At 42.6% G+C, this 14,658-nt stretch overlaps 1 protein-coding gene across 2 annotated transcripts in view; it reads left to right on the forward strand.

Moving 5' to 3' along the window:
- The first annotated feature begins 6,277 nt into the window (after positions 1-6,277).
- Positions 6,278-14,658, forward strand: part of GPRIN3 (GPRIN family member 3) — a 70,594-nt gene continuing 62,213 nt past the window's right edge. The window contains exon 1 of one of the 2 annotated variants that reach the window (XM_032498136.1): positions 6,278-6,666. The gene's annotated coding sequence lies outside the window, so the exon portion shown is untranslated. Of the gene's footprint in view, positions 6,667-6,731; positions 6,921-14,658 lie in introns of those variants that run through there. The other variant, XM_032498142.1, reaches the window with a different exon arrangement.

Raw genomic sequence — 14,658 nt, forward strand, 5'->3', positions numbered from 1 at the left:
GTTTAAATATCACCAGAAATAGAGCTCCACTCCTTCTCTCTTTCTAACTCTTTCCAGCCCTACTTTCTTTTCCTTTGTCTTCATGCCTCCCTCATGTAGACTTCTTCCAAGGGGTCTCCACTAGCTGCCCCAGTTCTACATTCTACTAGTCAGAAGACTCCATTTTTAACAAGAGTTCCAGCAATACTTTGAGTCTTGAATCCATCCATGAACCAATCACTGTGGCCAAGGACAGTGGTTCTCCTATTGCTCTATCCTAGGTCATCCGTTCATGCGGATCAAGGGTAGCCCCACCTAATCACATAGACTGAGCTGTGGTTCCTCAATGGAAAACTGAGATGCAGTCACCATCAGCAAGCGGTAAATGGAAGCTTAGAAATCAGAAACAGCAGCTCTCTTCCATAAATGGGTCCCTGTGTGTCCTTACCTCCCTGTGTCTTTCAAACAAATTCTCAGTAGCTGATGACAACTCAGCACTTTTTTTTTCTATTTTCTTTCTTTTTTTTTGCTCCTCATAGCCTAACATTTCCTGGAAAAAAATAAGTATTTGAAAATTGATCTTATATGAAGTAGATTTTCACACATATGGCATGCAATTTTAAATAGAAGGTGATGTTATCTATAAGAGTACTGGGCTAAAATGGCCAAGAGTAAAGACCAAACACTGCCATGCTGCATACCCATGAAGACAGTTTAGACACAACCAGTTTTCAGAGCCCAAAGTAATTTAGGACTCCTCCCTCATCTTAAAGTTACCTGGATATCTTTTGTTATAAAACGATCATTCCATCTTTTCTAACTCTAATTAAACTGAATAATGAATTTTAAAATGCCTAACACATCAATTAGACCAGAATAAGCCCTTTTAAAAATTCAAATTGGCCTGAAATTCTACAAACATTAACAATCAATGGGCAATGTACCAAGACTGATAATAGAAAATCATATAATACGAAGACTTGGTCCTCAGGGAACACAGCATTTATTAAAGGAGAAAAACAAATACAAACACAAATTATGTACAGTGTTTTAACTACAACAAAGATTGACACCAGGTATAGATGTATCACAGAGGAAGAAGCAATTAAATAAGGGAATGGGTGGTTTGAGCAAGGGTTCCTGGAGGAGGAGATAACTAGATTTTGTCACAAATGACTAGGAATTTGGTAAGTGTCTATGAGGAAAGGGCATTTCGGGAGTGACGGGAGGACACAAATCAAAGAAAAGTCGTGGAACAGTGTACTAGTGTGTTTTACAAACTACTATTGCAGGAAGGGAAAATGAGTTTAGGGAGTGGCAAGAGATGACTCTGGTAAAACAGGCAGTGATTTGAGTGTTTCTTTATCAATTTAAACAAGTCTATCATAAGAATATTTCAAATGGAAATAATCTAAGCATTTGACAATAGGATATTGATTAAATAAACAGCAGAATACTAAATGTGACCAAAAATGATGCTGCAGAAGGCTGTTTAGTATCAGAAGAGAGGAGAGGGAAGGAGAAGGAAAGAGGACAGGATGGAAGGAAGGAAAGAGAAGAAAGAAAAAGAGAGAGAAAGAAAGAGAAGAGGAGAGAAGAGAAAAGAAAAGAAAAAGAAGAAAATGAAAGAAAGAGGAAGGGCAGGCAAGAGAGAGATTGAGAGAGAGAAGGAGAGAAGGGAGGGAGAGAGGGAAGAAAATGTGTAGGACGCTGACATGTGGTTGCCCCAGTCTTCCGGAAATCCAAAGGCAGTCAGGTGACATCAAATGTACCTAAATGTGAGTTTCTACACTGATTCTCTGTGAAAGACACTGCTAAGGGATGAACCTACAGCCTACCTTCCTTCTCTCTTACTAACAGAACCTCAGTTTTGATTGGGGCACTAGGACATTTAGCCTAGAAAAACTGAAGCCAGCCTGTTCCTCTAGGCTAGGCAGGCGCTCACTTGCACAGCCTCCTTGGGTGATTTGGTGACTGAATCCTGACCAATGACTTGGGAATAAGAGAGTGGGTTCTGGCAAATATTTTTTTCTTCCATAAAAAAAAGAGATTCCCTTTTCCACTGGAATTCTTTTCTTCTATTATAGAGGAGGGAAAAAAATCTCATTCCTCTCTCCTCCTAGGTTCTCTAACTGGGGCTCTGCTGACAGTCAAAATACAGATTAACAAGAGAAAAAGAAAGTTTATTGACACGTACAGCAGGCATAGATGCCGAAGAAACTCAGTGATGAGTAACTCAAAGGGGCGGTTAGAACTTGAGCTTACACAGCATCTTCACAAAGAAAAATAAACTTGTATAGAAATGATAAGACAAAGGAAAAAGGAGTTTAGGCTTTTAGGGGCAGCGAACTGTGGGAAGGCAAATATATAGGGGAAACCTAATGGAAGATAAGAATTATTTTAATAAGGTTTGTTTGCAGACCTATCTTGGTGCTGACTTTCCGTCTTCTTCATGACCACAAAACTTCCCCAGGAGAGGGGATTTAGGGTAATCCTCATTTCTCAGAAGTTTCTGCTTTTAGTCAGATAAGGGAAACTCCAAGAAAGCTGCTTCTTGCATTTGTTGATTCTCAGTTGCCTCCAGTTCAAAATAATCCTTATGCCAAAGTGGCGTATTTTATGGTGGCATAATTGGATCCCCTACACTGTCTTAAATGTGGTTTTGTAAGGATATGATTTTTAAAGCAATGGAAGCCATCTTGTAACCATGCAGTGATAAAATCTATTGAGAGTCCAGCACTGAGCAGAATGCGTGGATATACAAGAAGTAGAAGTTATAGTCCCTGAGCCCAAAAGCCTGTAATACAAAGTGTCAAGACATGGGCACATGACTTAACTGGAGAACAATTACAAAACAGCTTACAGCATTACTCAGTGCCAACTGGTGCAGCACTGGTGGCAGTCCTCCAGAACCTCCTGTTGGGGACTCAATCCCACCAATGCTTCTTGCCAATCCAGCTAAACTGATGACGTTTATAGGAAAGATCTGACATTTAAAGAAGATTCTAGTGTCAAAATCTTATATTTTTAAAATACAGTGCTGCCCCCGTTTAAACACCAGGAAGAGCTTTCACTCAGAAGAGAACAGATTACCAGAAAAGCATCAGGCTGGACACTAGACTTCAGTCTTGAGGCACTTATATGTTACTTCATTCGTCACAAATGTTACTTAAACACCTGGGGTTTTGATTCCTGACTTCTAAATTGGGGATAATGATTCATTCAACTTACTGAGCCCTTCATAAATGGTGCACACTATTTTAGACGATAGGGATTCAACAGCGAACAAGAGACAAAGTCCTTGCCCTCATAGACAGTAGACAGAAAACCACTATATACTCTATCAGGATGCAGTAGGAAGTCTGATGGAAAAACATAAAGCAGGGGAAGAAGGATAGAAAAATGGCAGGTAAGAGGGGACGGAGCTGCTATTCTCTCTAGAGTGGTTAAGAACACCTCTTTGGTAAGAAGCTGGCATTTCCTTCTCCATGCTGCGTGAGGTGTGCCTGTGTTTGTTTGTGAGCACATTGGCCGGCTTCTCTGGGGGAGAGGGGAAGAAGTCAAATGACTGAAAAAGCCCTTGATAAATTACTGGGCACTATGTGAACACAAGGCATTATTATTATCATTGTTATTATTGCGGATTGAGTATCATCCCCATAGCCTGACATTTAAGATCATTCACAACACAACCTTCCAACCTACATTTCCAGTTTTATCTCCACTTCTGTGCATAAACCTAACTTCCAAATAAAACTTTCACTTTGTCTAATTCACTTGGCAATTAATCATGTACCATCTCACGTTGCTTCTCCTATTGTTTCTTTTGCTGAAATCCTTTCTTATTTTCATTCCCCATAAATTCTGTGTCCCCAGTGAAATGTTAAACTTGTGTATGTCAGGGTCTTTCTATAAGTTCCTTGAGGTGTTCAATAATATATATTGGCTTTGCTTGACGTACTAGTTTAATGCGTACCGTCACTCTGATAGTTTTGGAATTTGCTGTTTTTTGTACGAGTTTTGAATTGCCTTATTAATCATGTACCTTTGAGAAGCAGAATCTTTAAAAATTTCTCTATTGCTAAAGTGAGACTTTACCTGTGGTTAGGATTTCCCCTAAGGATTATCTCACTGCCATTCAGACCAATAAGCATCTCCTAATCCTACATGTCTTTTTCATGACCACAATACTGGGCATTGTCATGGTTTTGTCATGACCTTGGGGTATTTCTTGCCTATACCTACTTGATATTGTCTCTTGAATGACTTTCAAGTGAATTTTTCCATTGAAAGAACTTCCCAGCAGTGTGAGAAGTCAAGCAGAAGAGTAGGATGAGTCAAACATAGCAGAAACTATAGGATAAGTACTAAGTGAAGTTTTGGTGGACATAATGACCCTCGTGAAATATCTATATCCTAATCTCTGGGACCTAGGAATATTTTACCTTGTAATGCAGAAGAGTCTTTGCAGATGTGAACAAACTAAGCATTTTGAGATGGGGAGATTGTTCTGGATTATCTGGGTTGACCCAATGTAATCACAAGAGTCTTTATAAGAGGGATGTAGGAGGTCAGAGTCAGAGCAGAGGACAGAAATAGAGTTCTGAGGGATGTAGTCACAAGCTAAGAAATGCAGACTGCCTCTAGGAGCTGGAAGAGAAAAGGAAGGAAGAGATTCTCCCCTCAGAGCCTCTAGAAGGAATGCATAGCCCTGATGACCCTTTGATTTTAGCCCTATAAGGCGTATTTTCAGACTTTGGACCTTGAAAACTATAGAATAATAAATTTGTGTGGTATTAGGCTACTAAATTTATGGTAATTTGTTATAGCAGCAGTAGGAAACTAATACAGTGGTCTAATAAAAACAGCCCTGAGCTAGAGATCTGACACACACTCAGCCCCCATTACATGCTTATTGACTGAGTGATCTCAAGAACATCACTCTATCTTGGTTTCTTTCCCTGTAAAGTTAAATTACACTTGCCTTCCCGTGTTGTTATGAAGGCAGACAAAATTACTCATGTGAGTGCTTTGTAAACTGTTTTGTGTTATACAAATGTTAGGTGTAAAACTTTGACTTAGGGTTTTCTTAATAAGGATGAGGACTGGAGTGAGGATATCCATCCTTAAATATTACAGCATAACCACCCCAGTAGCAAACATGTTATTTCAGAGATGGCCTCCTGTGGGAATGGCCATCTGGCACACTTGTTACAAACTTCCTTCCATCAACCAGATTGATATGGCTGATGAATGGCAGCATTCTTTGCCCAGGAGCGAAGACAGCCTTAGAACCCTTCTTAACTCGCCTTCAGGAAGTTGCTGTCTATCACCTAGAGCTGGCAGGAAAGAAGAAACTTACTTCAAGTCCCCGACTTTGACCAGCAGCATGGGCACCACCTGGGAACTTGTTAGAAATGCAGATCCTCAGGCCCACCCCAGGCCTACTGGGTCAGAATCTACATTTTAACAAGATCCCTGGGTGAGTCCCGTGTGCTAGGTGAGAGGATATATTCTGCAGTATTTTGAAACCTACTTGTGCAGGTTACTACTGCACTCAAGCAAGGTGTTTAAATCATCGAAGTCTCAGTTTTCTCAATCAATAAAGTGGAGAATAATACCCACCTCACTGGGTTGTTATGAGAATTGCAGAGGCTGCATATAAGGCATTTTGCACAGTGCTTGCTAACAAATACTCAGTTACTAAGAGTTCTTTTCATTGTATCATTTGCACCATCTACAGCTGCTAACCATACTACGCATCCATTCAGTATTGCCGGAGCCGCTCTGCGTGGACGATTTCCAAAGCTATCCACGCCCATGGAGGGGAGGGGGCAGGAACACTGTCAGCAATGCCATCTCCAAATACGTAGGTACAGTACATTTTGCAACATGTAGGAAACGTGGGGTGATCTCCTTGCTTTCAGATCTGGACTGCACGCGGCTTTATTAGAAACCGTCTGCTGAAGTCTAGACACAGCCATGGAGTCTGGTGACCTGTGGGAGGGAGCAAAGGCCAGAATTCCTGCTGAGTCGCTGTCGGTGCCAGCCCTACCTTAAGACCCTTCTTAACTTTCCATCTGCGGCCGGTCTCCTTGCTGCAGAACCGCGAACCGCCAGCCCCTGCCCAGCTGCCCCACCGGCTCGCGGCAGCGGCGCAGCAACCCCTTCCCGCGGGACGCGGAGGCTGGGCGGGGGCGCGATGGGGGCGGAGCTCGGCGTCCCGCCGCCTCTGCTGCTGCCGCTGCCGCTGCTGCCGCCGCCGCCGCCGCCGCCGCCGCCGCCTGCGATTCTGCCGCCCCCTTCCTCGGATGCTCCGGCGGGGCAGCGTTGCCCGCGAGGACAGATGGGCGCATTCCCGGCCTGACGAGTGAGCAGTCGGGCACGTGAACTCCCACCTCCAATTTGGCTCCGAGCCCGGTGGCGGCGGCGGCAGCCCCGCGGTGGGGGCGGCCCCCGCTGTCTCCGCCCGGCTCCTGCGCGCCGCCTCTGCTCTTTGCATAGTAATTTCAGTTCCTGCTGGCACCCGGCTCGCTCCCGGAACAGGTCTGAAAAGGACCGCCGCTACGAGCCCGCCTGAGCCATCGGTGTGGCGCCGAGAGCCGCTGCTCGGGATATGCGACGGGAAGCCCCCGCCACAGCGCAGGCAGTGGCCGCGCCGCGCCGGGGAGAACCGGGCAACAGCAGGTAGGCGACCGGCGGCCGCGGCAGGAGACGCCCCCGGCGCCACCGCTGCGCGGCGTCCCACCTCTGGGGGAGCCGGGCTTTGCGGTGTGCTCGGTACTGATGGGGGATGGATTCGGTCCCATATTTTGCCGGGTGACCCTTTTTGCCTGTTGCTCTTGTCCCCAACCCAGCCTGCGCTCCAGGAGGGACTGTCTTTCTCACAGGTGATGAATTTCTCGACAAGGTCATTGCTCCCTTAGGCTCTGGCTTGGCAGGTAAACGGGAGAAGACGCCTGCTGTTCTTGGGCGGGGGGATTTATAATCAATGGGGTCTGCACACTATGAATACCCAAATAGGGTGTGTGTGTGTGTGTGTGTGTGTGTGTGTGTGTGTGTGTGTGTTGGCAATACTACACCGGCATTTTTCTCATTTTCCTACACTCATTCCCTTTAAGGTCAGAACACCATCGGAATATATAATATACATGCGTTTGTGTGCATGTGTGTATACACATGTTTACATATATAGTTTTTTTTTTTCAGGAGATGGGCGGAGAGAGAAGGGCAGGCAGAGGTTGATAAAGGGAATACCTGTTCAGTATCTAGAGGTGAACTTTGGAACCACATTATATCAGGTAGAGACTAGAGGCTATAAACGGTTCTTTGGAGATGGATTTTAGAAAAGAAATCACTGAAGAACACTGTCAACCAATACACATCACAGGTCTTCATGCTATCCAGGCAGACCTACAAGATACAGGCAAAATTTCAGACGCAACAATGGACAGTGAAAAAAGGTGAAGAAAGAGAGGTACTTCCAACACCAGAAAGTGAATTTTGCCTGGTGGGAAGGCAGCAAAGCCCTGTCAGGTTTAAAGGGCTTTTTGGAGGGGGTATTGGGAGAAATCTCCGCTTAGGATGTAGGTAGTTCAAGGTTAAGATGATGTGAATGTCCAGAGAGCAGCATAGGCAGTGGGGAAAAGGCCACGGTTTGGAGGGGGAGGGGAGAAGCGGAGCTCTGAAGGTCCCCAAGCAGCAACCACCTTTTATTAGGTGTCCTCTTCCTGTTAAAGCAGTACCTTGGATATGCTCCATCTAAAGATTTTTCACAGCACGTTTGTTAAAGATCCATTGGTCCATGTTTTCATTTTGTTTTTGCAAAAAATCTGGGTCATGGTGGGACTGGAAGAAACTGAAGTGTTTACAACACCAGCAAGATTTGGAGAGAGAGTTGATTAAGGCTTCAGTTTCATGAAATATTTACACGTCTCTTGCGTGGGCTTTTGTTTGCTCTTGTTGGTGCTGCTGCATATTTTACTTCGATAATGCTTTGAGTGTACTTCTCCCGAATGTGCTTATTTTCCAGTTATAAACTATTCTTTCTTTTCCGTTGTGTTCGCCATTGGCCTGCCCTCTGTAACAACTGTGGGAATAAAGATCCATGAGTCACAGCAGAAAGAAGGAAATCTTCTCTGTTGCTATCTGCAAATGGCAGGAGTTTGTATGAGAGAATAGTCTTTTGAAATAGAATCATGGAGAAAATCATTCAAGATTTTTTTGTGCATTAATGGGGGGGCGGAATAGGTTGTTGATTCATAAACAGGAAAAAAATGATAATGGCCATTGCAAGTCTAGATGTTCTATCAGTGGAATTTATTTTGGAAACAGTGCAGAGGAACTCATGGAGATCCTTGTAGAGTGTGCTTTGGTGTGGTGAGGCTTCACCTAATCACTAACTGTTGTCTCTGAAATGATGAGGTCAAAATGGCAAGTGCATAGCTTCATATGGGAAACAGAGGACTGAGGCATGATGTGAACCAGAACTGTCTCATCTGGCGGTCAGGTTGGGTTCCAACAAGCAGTTTTAAAACCTAGGTGTTTTTTTAATTGCATCAGTACGCTTGCCTAATACACTTAATTATTTGTCCCTGCAACATATCCTTGCTTGTGCCTCAAGTAAATGGAAAAGAATGTATTAGATGCAGCTATCCTTTGCTGTGAATTTCCAGTCACAAAATCTGCAGCCTTCGGGGAAGCACTAAAATATTGGTCACAGAATCACAATATCATGAAAGCTTGGCTACAGAGAGTCAGGACACACAATTCTAGTCCCAGATCACACACACTTTTTCAGGGGCAGCTGTTTCTGCCCTTCATGCACTCACTTATTGATTCCTTTATGCCATCAACATATTTTTATCCTGAACTCTACATGGTCCTAGACTGTGGAATAGGAGAGTCATAGCCTGAAAAACTTGGGAGGGAGGGAGGAAGAGCAGGTTAAGTGCTCTGACGGGGAGTGCACAGGGTTCCGGGGAAGCCAGGTTGTAGGGGAGGAGAGGAGAGGACAGGGAGGTCCCTGGGAACTGGTGAGGAACGAGTCTGATCAAGAGGAGAGAGAAGGGCATTCCTGGTATAGGGACCAAAATATACAGAGGCTCAGGAAGAACAAGTAGCTCCAGGTGGTTGAAAACCTGTGAGGAGATAAAGATGGAAAGGTAGGGGCCAAAAAGGAAGTCGATCCATCCTCAAACTGAAGTCCAGAAGAGCTGCTAGCACATCTGGTCCATAAACCATTTGATCCAGATACGTTAGGTAAATACATTCATGTTGAGGCTCCATGTTGTTTACATTACCCAAGTTTGTATTTTTCAGATATTTCCAAAACCATGTTTACCTTAAATTACAAACGCCCGATGAAAAGGGAGGTGTGTCCTTGAGAAAGTCATAATTCTCTGGCCCTCAGTTTCTTCATCCACAAAATCTCTACCACCTACTCTGCGTATTGTGAAAATAAAAGAGAACGAGGGAATGGAGATTTGAGTCTTTTGACTTGTTGCAAATCTTATTTTTATGACAGCAGTACTCAGGGTAAAAGCATGGAAATTCTGTCTATTCGAAACACTGAATTATCCCAGATGATTCCAAAAAGCGAAGAAAGTAACTCAGAAAAAGTCAGAGCCCAAAGATCACAGATAATTATAAAATTATTTTTTTTAAGTGAGAGAAATGCATACAGCAATCCCAAAGTAATCAACACGTGACCATCCAGAACTGGTCACCACCCGTTGTGAGGTCCGTTTCCTGGGCCTGATAGCACTTTTATATTTTAAAAATAAAATAGAACAAAATAGAATAGAAGGGTAAATAAGTACTGTTCTTGGAACTTTTAAATATATATTTATATGTGTAGGCACACTGGACTATTATGATAAGTATATCTTATTATGCATCATGTTTCAGAAAGTCTGAAGGCTACTGCTTTAAGTGATATAAAGAAGAGATGCCCCAGTTTGCAGCCCCCGACAGTCAACTAGAGATCTAGTACACAGCATTTGCACAATATTCTGAATAGCACAAGTTCCTTGAGAAAGGCAGGACATGATCACTTACCAGTAAGTTTATGATGGTAAAGTCAGAGGAGAGGGAGATTCTTGGGGACTGAATTAGTCTAGAAAAAGGTCAAAGTGGAGGTGGGACTTGAGCTTGTTTATAAAAGATGGATGGATCTGGGGGGCAGTGAGGAAGGGGTGGTGATATAGACGGAGGAAGTAAAGAAGGAGGTGAAGTAAGGAAGTTCTTTAAGAATCATTTAAAAAAGAAAAAAAAATGAACATTAAGTTGGAAGAGAATTACAGCAGAATTTCTGTTTAGACTAAAATGTTACTCAAGATTGTTATTTATTTCATATCTAAGATTTCCTTCCCTAATCCTGTAACTTTAAGAAAATCTAGGCAGAATGGTCATAACGTCAGTCAGTCACTAATCTGTTATTTCCTGCTGTCTTTTTATCTCTGTTATGATGATTTCCTGGCTAAGCCTTGTTTCAAATGAATTTAGTGGTTAAACTGTTGAAATTAGGTGATATACCACATTGTAGCATGATTGTTTCATTTGGAACACAAGTATAGTCATTGGCACAGAGGGGCGAGGGTAACCAAGTGATTGTCATCAATGGAGCAAAGTCTTTTATTCTCTTCAACAAGTCTCCTTTCTTGAGCGCCGGGTAGCTGCAAAGCCCTGGGCTAGGCAATGGCGGCTCTGTGGAGATGAATCGGACCACTTGGCACTCATAACCCCAAAAGGAAGGGCAGAGCCTGCCAGATTTTGTTTCAGTTGCTTTATGACTTGCACATCGTTTTAGGTAAATATTTAAATATGTGGGTATGCATTTTGAGAAATTAACATCTGAGTATTTTTCTGTAGCTAGATAGTTATTTTGAAGAGATAGAATCAGAGAAGAAAGTCTTTACTTGTGTGTCTGAAAACTTGGTGACCTTCTTTTAGCTCTTGCTGTCTTTCCTAAGCAATAACACAATGTTATGATATTGATACCCCCTTGAATAAAGCTAGGTCTTTAACCAGAAGAACCAATGCCAGTTAAAATAGAGACTCATGTGCTTCAGTTAGTTGATTTAGAGTGCAATCAAATATGGAAATTAACTTTTTTGTAAAGAGGTCCTGGACTCCTCTTTCATCTTCTTTGTCCACATCAGAATGTGTAAATTGGTGATAATCTAACTGTTTTGCATGAGTCAAGTCTGGAATAATAAAACCATTTAGAGGCTGCATTTGAATTGAAAAGACGTTTGTTGAATTTCTTGGGGGAAAACGTATATACTCTTACGATTCAGATTACTTACTGTCTTGAATGCCAGTGAGAAAAATGGTCACAGCTTTTTCTCTGGGCGTATTGGAGTTGGCAATACAGTAACAGCTTTCTAATTTTTCATGTTTGTAATTAGAGTGTGGGCTTTGAAGCTAGCAGCATAATTGAGGACCCGAATTATTATTTCCAGTCAATAATAACTGACCTTCCGCTGGGGGGTTAAATGCTGTGACCTATTGAATCTGAATCTGAATTTGTAGGTGGGGCTGAGAAACCTCCATTCTCTAATGGTCCCAAAAGGATTTCAAGAGCCAGGTTTGGACACCACTGTTTAGTCCTGCCTTTATTTACAGGGAAGTAGGAAGATTACAGATGAGCCCCAGACAAGTTAATAAATTGTCCTAAATTGCTGTCAGAACTGGGGCGAAAATCTAGATCTCTTCTTCCTAATTCTCCACTAAGGGGAGAAGGAGCCAGACCTGAAGTGAGGGTCTGAAGAGCTCCTAAGTGGTCAGTTGGGGCAGGGAAATCAAATTCCTCCTGCAGTTCTTCTTCCAGAATTGGGAGTCCATGCAGTAAGCCTTTCTAAATGACAATGCAGTGATCTCCATCCCAAGGGTCTGATGTGGCAGAAAAATTGTGGGGATCAGCTGTGTGATCTGAGGCCAGGCACTTTCTTGGCCTTACACACTGGATTCAATTTTAAAATATTAATTCTTGGGTCCTAAACCCAGTGGATACCCAAGCCAATCCTAAGAAGATTGCTTTAGTCAGTAGTCACAGCCAGTGACACTTACAGAACCAAGCAAACTCTGAAAAGAACTCGAGGCTAGAGAGTAAAAATCCAGTCACAGGCTCCTCGAGGGACCTCGGTGCTGTTGCTAATTCAGTAACGGACAGCTGGACAGAGAGCTCCTGAGCTCCTGAAAAAATCCCATTTGCGTCTATGAATTTTCTGGAGGGAAAGGCATGGCAGAGAATCCCTTTTTTAAGCCCAAATTGCAACTGGTCCAACAAAGTGGGAGATCTGGTTTAGGCAGAATAGTCAGGGTGCTTTATGTGGATAGATTCTTGATTGCTTTTTCAGAATATTGATTTCTAAGTAGCCTCAAATTAAAATAACCATACTGTGTTTATAGGAGACTCTCCTCTCTCTTCATAATGTAAAACTTTGGGTAAATGAAATGCTTGAGGGAGTTAAGTGTTTGTGTTCAGTATATTTTCTGCATAATCAGAGCATCTTTTTGTTTCTTGTTGATAGTTTTTCTAAAATCTAATAGCCTTTGCCTATGTGTCTGCCTTAATAAGGACAAGATGGCAAGTATCATCAGGATACAGAATTTTGCATTGCCTCCGGGTTTTTATTATGAATTACAGCTGTGGGACAGGGCTGCTGAATATAATATAAAAATTTTAAGTGGTTTTTTTTCACCCTGATGTGAATGTGCTGTCTCACCCTTAAAAATTGGTTGTTGTTCCAAAAAATGCAAAAGCTATTTAATTCATTGTGGGTTCCACTTTGTTGGACTTTGGTCTTTGCCTTTGCCATTACATCATTTTGGAATGCTTATTTCTTCATCTGAAATTAGTTTCCCAATCTTCTCAAAACATGGCTTAAAGTTCAATTATTTCAGCAAATTCTCCATGCTTTTTAAAGCCTGTTTCTAATTACTGTTTTATCCATGGCATGAATTTTTAATTTATCCCTCGTTATGTTGTTCTCTAAGCATACCTTTTTCTTTGAATCCTATAAATTATTTCTCCTTGAAATATGCAGGCAAAATTGAAGTGACTAGAATTTTAATGCTAATGAGAATTTTAATCAGAGCTAAGGTTAATAAAAGGATGTACATTTCCCACTGCATCCTTGAATGAGTAAAAATTGCTTATGACAAATGGGTGTGGAGGATTGGTCTTGTTTTCACGTTGAACAAGTTCTGAAAGCAGTCAGCAAAAACCTGTCACTGTCAGGGTCAGAGGTGAAGCTCTGAGTGAGTGAGTGAAAAATGCCTGTGAATTCTTCTTTTGCATGGGGGATGATTTCTTGTCTACATATGTAGATTCCCAGAGCAGAAGAATCCTTTGCCATGAGCATCAGTGGGCCCCGGTGCATGTCACTTAAACTGCCCAGACAGGTTTCAGGATGTATGTACCAGGTCAGAAATTGAAAACTGGCAGTCTGTGCGCCCAGCAGGAAAATCATGTTTTATTTGGCCTGCAGGTATTTATTTTTAATTAAGCCAATATTTAAAAATCAGAAGATGGATTATAAAAAAATGAAACACCAACCCACGTTCTCTAAGCCAGAGCTGAATAACAGTATATTCTTCCTCTTTATTACACTTCAGTCCCCACTACTCCCTATTGTCTCTCTGACATGAGACTTCATGTAAGTCCCTTGTACTCCAGCAGCCTCACTTAATTGTGTTCGCCTCCTAAAAGCCATAAATACTGAGTTCACGAAGCCTGGACTGGGTGTTTTCTCAGTACCACTGAGCTCTGCAGTGTTCTGAGTGTCCTCATGAAGTTGGTGTGACTCTGCAAATTAGAGAGATCATCATTCTGAATGTCGGTAACCCCCGTAAACTACAGTGACAGTCGAAAAAGTTTTCACCATCAAAATATGTAGACTCTGTGAAAGGGTAATGAATACAAACTTAGTTGACCTGGTCTGTTAATAAGAGGATAGTGAGAAGTTTTGTTTGCTTGCTTGCTTTATCCTGTACCACACGTTGCAAAAAAAATAAAACAAACAAAAAGTTTTAACAACTTTATTTATTCTTTAACTTGACCAATAACTACATTTCTACGTTGGGTTGCTTTACATATTTTTACATGCACCATATCTTTATTTGATGTACAGCTCTTTACATAAGCACCAAACTTGCAGAGCCTCCTGAAAGCCCAAAGCATATCTCGATCTTTCAACCGATGGTGCATTCTATTTGGGAGGCCTGGCAGTGGAGGATAAACCATCAGGAGTGGTACCAACTCATGTCCCAGTCTGTGGCTGTGTCTGCAGAGCTGAGAAAGGCGCATCTCGTGATGGAGCTGGCTGTGCCTCCAGCCCGTCGCTGCACACAGCCAGCTCGCCGCGCAGCCTGGCCGCTGGCTTGTGCGCAACTGCAACTGCTCTGTTCATATGGCTAACAATGAGGTGACTGTCAGAGCGGATTTATTCCTGTTGTAAATAAAGACAAATGCCCTTTGGAGATGATGAAATCTCCAAAATCTCTTTAGAGGCAAGTCTCTAAAGTAGAGAAAGCTCTTACCAGCTCTCTGGAATCTCTCAAACTTCCCCAACTCCCGCTGCCGCTCTCGTTCCTCGTGCACACCTCACTGCCTGCCACCCCCACATCGTGCCTCCCACCTCACTTCTAAAAACATCCTCGCACCTAATTATT

Source organism: Camelus ferus, chromosome 2, assembly GCF_009834535.1.
Source record: "Camelus ferus isolate YT-003-E chromosome 2, BCGSAC_Cfer_1.0, whole genome shotgun sequence".
NCBI lineage: Eukaryota > Metazoa > Chordata > Mammalia > Artiodactyla > Camelidae > Camelus > Camelus ferus.